This window comes from Oncorhynchus tshawytscha, linkage group LG16 (assembly GCF_018296145.1).
Source record: "Oncorhynchus tshawytscha isolate Ot180627B linkage group LG16, Otsh_v2.0, whole genome shotgun sequence".
In the NCBI taxonomy this organism is placed as follows: Eukaryota; Metazoa; Chordata; class Actinopteri; order Salmoniformes; family Salmonidae; genus Oncorhynchus; species Oncorhynchus tshawytscha.
In genome coordinates, this window is record NC_056444.1 from 51,164,856 (window position 1) to 51,170,855 (window position 6,000).

Consider the following 6,000-nt stretch of genomic DNA (forward strand, 5'->3'; position numbering starts at 1 on the left):
CGCCTGATCCACATACACTGAGCCTACAAACCATGAACATCGTCCTAATATTGAGTTGCACACCTTCCCTCCTTTCCCCCCTCAGAACAGCCTCAATTCGTCAGGGAGTTGACTCTACAAAGTGTCGAAACCGTTCCACAGTGATGCTGGCCCGTGTTGACACCCACAGGTGGTGGACCATTCTTCATACACAAGGGAAACTGTTGAGCGTGAAAAACCCAGCAGCGTTGCAGTTCTTGACACTAAAACCGGTGCTCCTGTCACCTACTACCATAAACGGTCTCCTCCCGTTAATATACAATGATTAAAGTGGATTTAACAAGTGAAATCAATAAGGGAGCATAACTTTCACTTGGATTCACCCGGTCAGCCTATGTCATGGAAAAAGCAGGTGTTCTTACTGTGTTGTACACTCAGTGTAAATACAGAATACACACACACACAGGCTGGCTGGTGGGTGGACTAAATAACATTACACACAGTATTCGTTTTTTTTAGGATACAAAAACATGTTTTTTTTAATCCATATTAGGGACAAGGATATGTATGCCAAAAATGTATCTAATTACTAAATCAAATGTTATTTGCCACATGCTTTGTAAAAAACAGGTGTACTAACAGTGAAATGCTTACTTACGGGTCCTTTTCCAACAATGCAGAGCTAAAGATATATATATTTTAAAATATATAGAGATAGAGACACAAGGAATAACTACACAGTGAATAACAGGTAAAAAAATAACATGGCTATGTACAGGGAGTACTAGTACCGAGTCGATGTGCAGGGGTGCGAGGTAGTTGAGTTAGCTATGTACATATAGTAGGGGTAAAATGACTAGTGTGTGTGTCTGTGTGTGTGAGTTTCATATCAGAGAGAGACACTGGAGGAGGGAGAGAGAGCATAACAATTCATTTCCAATCCTTCACTGAGAGCAGATGAGATGTTGAGTGGATCAGACAAGTTCTTGTCCTAGTTTTGTTATATATTAAAGTCTGATGATTTGGTGAGTGAGGGTGTTATTTTATCCATTCAAGCACTGCCCAGTTCTGGGCTCTTCAACAAAACATAGATCTGCTTGTCTACCCTCACCCTCCTAAAAACCAGGGGGAATTTATTAATAGTTTAACCACAGGCAAGCAATCCATCGCTCTGCACACAGAGAGAGTGCATAATTATGGCCATTGTTGAAGCGGCTTCGCCCCGATGGTTCATGGCAACCAAGAGAGAAGTTGTTGAGCCCGGCCTCAGAGAAGTCATTCAGCATTATGTACGGTAATTACACAGCTAGCCAGTGCTAGAGAATGCCACAGGCTGGTTTTGGTTCAGCGCTTTCGGAGAAGAAAAAAAAACAATTCTCTCTCTCGGCATATCATAACTACGGGTCAAAAACAATTTTATTCTTGTGGAATATGGCTTGAACAAGAAGGCTTTGTGTGTATGACATGAAAGTGCCATATATTTTATAATCAGATAGGCTTTTCATAAATGACATATCACATAGTTGTTTTTCTCTGAGAAATTGTTGTGTACTTCAAGGAGTAGTCATATTAATTTCAGGGTTAGTCTAATTCACTCTTACCAGTACCTCAGGTGACATGCCCTGATTTGCCTTTGCGGAATCCTTCGTGGCTATTCTTCATATTCCCACTAGATGGAGGTAGAGAACTGTGATTGCATGTGATGCATTTTCTTGGTCTACTTCCATGGTCAGTTTGAACAGAAATCTATTCAGTTTCCAATATATGTTGTCTCACCATCTCTAGATGAAATCTGTCAATGGGTCAAATCTGTAACTGCTTTGAGAGTGAATTGAAGGCAACACAGATGTTGTGAGAATATCAAATAATAAATCAGAAACAAATGTATTTGGCCGTTTGATTCAAAAGACAGCTCAAATTGAATGTAGGCTTAACCTTACACACAAAGGTCACGTGCCATTACTGTGATGTATGTCACTCACCGCCATATTTTAAGGATCTAAGGACTTAAGGAGCCTGAGCCTCCCATGTGACACATCAACAAAGAACAAGCGGAGGAACACAGTAACATTGCCAGATAAAATATGAACACACAGTTATCGTCATTGTTGGCATCCTAACCATCACTCTGGAAACATGGTGGCAAATCACCGGCGCCCCAGAAATAGTGTTCATCTAGCTCTTTGAGCGACAACAGATCAGTAGGGGGTCCTAATGTTGATATGGTTGCAGTTACGCAGGCCATCGGGATCAGGGGTGAAAGCTGAAGAAATGCTCATTATCCATACTATAAATCGTTTTATTTCATATCCCACCAGCGGTTGGGGCTGTTTAAATCACGGTTGAAATCTGTCTCTGAGAACGCTGGCATACTTAAGGAATAGCACTGCTGATCGCTAATGGCCATAACAAGTTCTCAAAACGAATGTTGAGGATGACTGGATTCCAATTACAATTAATGTAAAGACTTGCTTGGACAGCAGTTTTTTCTGTATGGTATTAGCCTATACTTCTTTATGTCCAGAGAGGATGGAGTTCATATAATTTGACTATAATAAACTGGAAGGAAAAGAAGGAGGTGTTAGGTAATTTAGGACTATGTCTACTTTTAATGAGCGTTGGTCGTCTCTCCTTCCCCGTTCCAGCTCTGTGATCGGTGAAGCGCTGGGCCCAGATGCCACCTGTGATTCCACGCCATATCCTGGCTGTGCCAAGAAGGCAGACCTGGCAGCCCTGGCTGGCACCACAAAGTGCTTTGTTGACACTACGCCCATCCTTGCAGATGGCATACACATTTAGATTTGAGTCATTTAGCAGATGCTCTTACTGTTACAGTTAGTGCATTCATCTTAAGATACCTATAGGTGAGACAACCACATATCACAGTTGTTAATAAGTCGATTTTTGGCCCAATTCATATAATACCCTATGAAATATTAGTTATAGAACTTGTTGCTATGTTATCATCACTATCTATCAACAGACAGACAGACAGACAGACAGACAGACAGACAGACAGACAGACAGACAGACAGATAGATAGATAGATAGATAGATAGATAGATAGATAGATAGATAGATAGATAGATAGATAGATAGATAGATAGATAGATAGATAGATAGATAGATAGATAGATAGATAGATAGATAGATAGATAGATAGATAGATAGATAGATAGATAGATAGATAGATAGATAGATAGATAGATAGATAGATAGATAGATAGATAGATAGATAGATAGATAGATAGATAGATAGATAGATAGATAGATAGATAGATAGATAGATAGATAGATAGATAGATGGATAGATGGATAGATGGATAGATAGATAGATCCATGTACTCTCTCTGTGCAAATCCCCCTTGATAGGTTTTATGTAGCCTAATGTTGTTACGTGATCCCTGGAGGAAGCTCACAGCTAATCATGACCCCTACTTTGTGACATTCTGTAGGCTCAGCCCTAATTTATGTGCTCTCTGCCACCTCTGGCCGAACAGCAAATGGACCAAGACAATACCCAAGGATCAGTCAGCCCTTCCCCCATCAAGGGACCAAAATGTATCAATTCAATTCAAGGGGATTTATTGGCATGGGAAACATATGTTAACATTGCCAAAGCAAGTGAGGTAGATAAGTATCTCTCTCTACGGTATTCAGAGGACTGGTTACTGGAATGTGTGACAGAATAACGACACGGTATCCATCTCTGGTATCTTTCTGAAACTTGTTCCCTGAGGAGGACTCTGATGCCATCTATATGGATGTATGATCTCTGTGGTAACTTGTGTCTGTACAAGCTGAACTCTAAATGATTCTACGTAAAGGGGTTGTATTGTCTTATTTCCATGGGTCTCATCCCACACACAAGCCTTTAGATGCGGTGACACCCTGTGGAGATTTGGCCTGGGTGATCAAGTTACTGTAAACTTGGCATAGTTTGATCGGTCAATGGTGGTTGTTTTTTTTTTGCTTGAAGAAGTTACACCTTCAGCTGTTATAAATGGAATGAAGGTCTGTTTTTCTCTCTACTATCCTGCATCCTGTCCATTGGAGAACAGTTGTATGATATTTGCTTATTTCCTAGGCGTCTAGGCCTTTGGCCTAGTAGGTATCTCTTTGTTTTGTCTTGTAAGTTAACTTTGGGATATATGTGCCTAGAATTGTTCTTTGTTAATGTCAGTATCTCTATGCCTTGTATGTGAATCCATTCATTTGATTAAGTTATGAAATAATGCTTTCTTTGGTAATCGCTTCTCATGACCATTCCTTGGTCTTAGTCAGCAAAACGCATAATAGTTGATTGCACATGGTTTTACTATAATGTTAAATGGAGTCAGATATACCTTTTAATAGACTGTGTCCATTAATTGCATAGTCTTATTACGGGTCACATGTGAGGTATACAGGTGAGCTCCAAAAGTTTTGGGGCAGTGACTCATTTTTGTTTTTGTTTTGGGGGGGGGTATGATATTTATGCCTCTGTAACTTTCTCACTCGTCGTTATTCAGGATTCGTTCAGGATTATCCACAATCATGGAAGCATTCACATTCATGTTGAAGTGTTTTTCTAAACGGCTGTAACTTCTAAGAATGAAAACACCCTCAAAAATGAAAGCTGACAGTCTGCACTTTAACCTCATAGTCATTGTATCATTTCAAATCCAAATGCTGGACTACAGAGCCGAAACAACAAAACATTTGTCACTGTCTCAATAGTTTTGGAGCTCATAGATTATAAATATTACCCCCATTACAATTATTCCATTGCTGGTTTTACAAGATTGCCTTTACAGTTTATGAATCCAATATTAATATGCTTTTGAGGAGCTGGGGGTAACTATCCGCCTGTATTAGACCCTGGATAGGTTGGAATTAAGCCTGTGAGTGGTTAACCAGGAGCTTTGCGCTGTGTGTGTGTGTGTGTGTGTGCCCGTGGGTGTGTGCACGCATGCGTGTCTGTGTGTGTCTGTGCGTGTTGGTGTGTGTGAACAGCATAGTATTAAGCAGTCATTACATAGTAAGGTAATTAGGGCGTATGGGCTTTGTGCTCCTGTGTGATGCCTGCGTCATTATTCAGAGAATACCATTCTTCCACTGAGGCTTAGATCTGTGTTGAACTGTTAGTCTGATAGACTCTCATTCTGGCACATGGCAAATCGACAGACAAGACAACACATAATCAAGAGAAAACATACAAGTGTTAAAAAAATATTACAGCATTGAGACTGAAACTTGTGCTTATACCCTAAAGGTGTTAATTTATACGTTTTAATGTGGTTGCATAATAACTGCCTATACGACGCTAAGATTACACATATTATTACAGCATATGAAATTATACTGTGTGTGCATCCGTGCATGCGTGCATGAATACTTGTGTGTATGTGTGCGTGTGCGTGTGAGAGCGAGAGGGAGAGGGAGAGAGAGAAAGAGAACAATAGAGCCTGTTTCGATGAACAATAAGTGAAAGAAAGAGAGAAAGAAAGAAAGATCGTAGGAGGTGAATATACACACAGGTGTGCTCAAGTGAAATGGAAGCAGGCCAGAATGTGTTGTGGGGGCCCCTGTGTACTCAAACCTCTGTGTGTGCTGGCAATGATGGATACCACCCTGCATACCACTGCTGGCTTACTTCTGAAGCTAAGCAGGGTTGGTCCTGATCAGTTCCTGGATGGGAGACTAGATGCTGCTGGAAGTGGTGTTGGAGGGCCAGTAGGAGGCACTCTTTCCTCTGGTCTAAAAAAAAAAAAATGCCCCAATGCCCCATGGCAGTGATTGGGGACACTGCCCTGTGGGTGGGATGTTAAACGGGTGTCCTGACTCTCTGAGGTCATTAAAGATCCCATGGCACTTATCATAAGGGTTGGGGTGTTAACCCTGGTGTCCTGGCTAAATTCCCAATCTGGCCCTCAAACCATCACGATCACCTAATAATCCCAGTTTACAATTGGCTCATTCATCCCCCTCCTCTCCCCTGTAACTATTCCCCAGGTCGTTGCTGCAAATGAGAACGTGTTC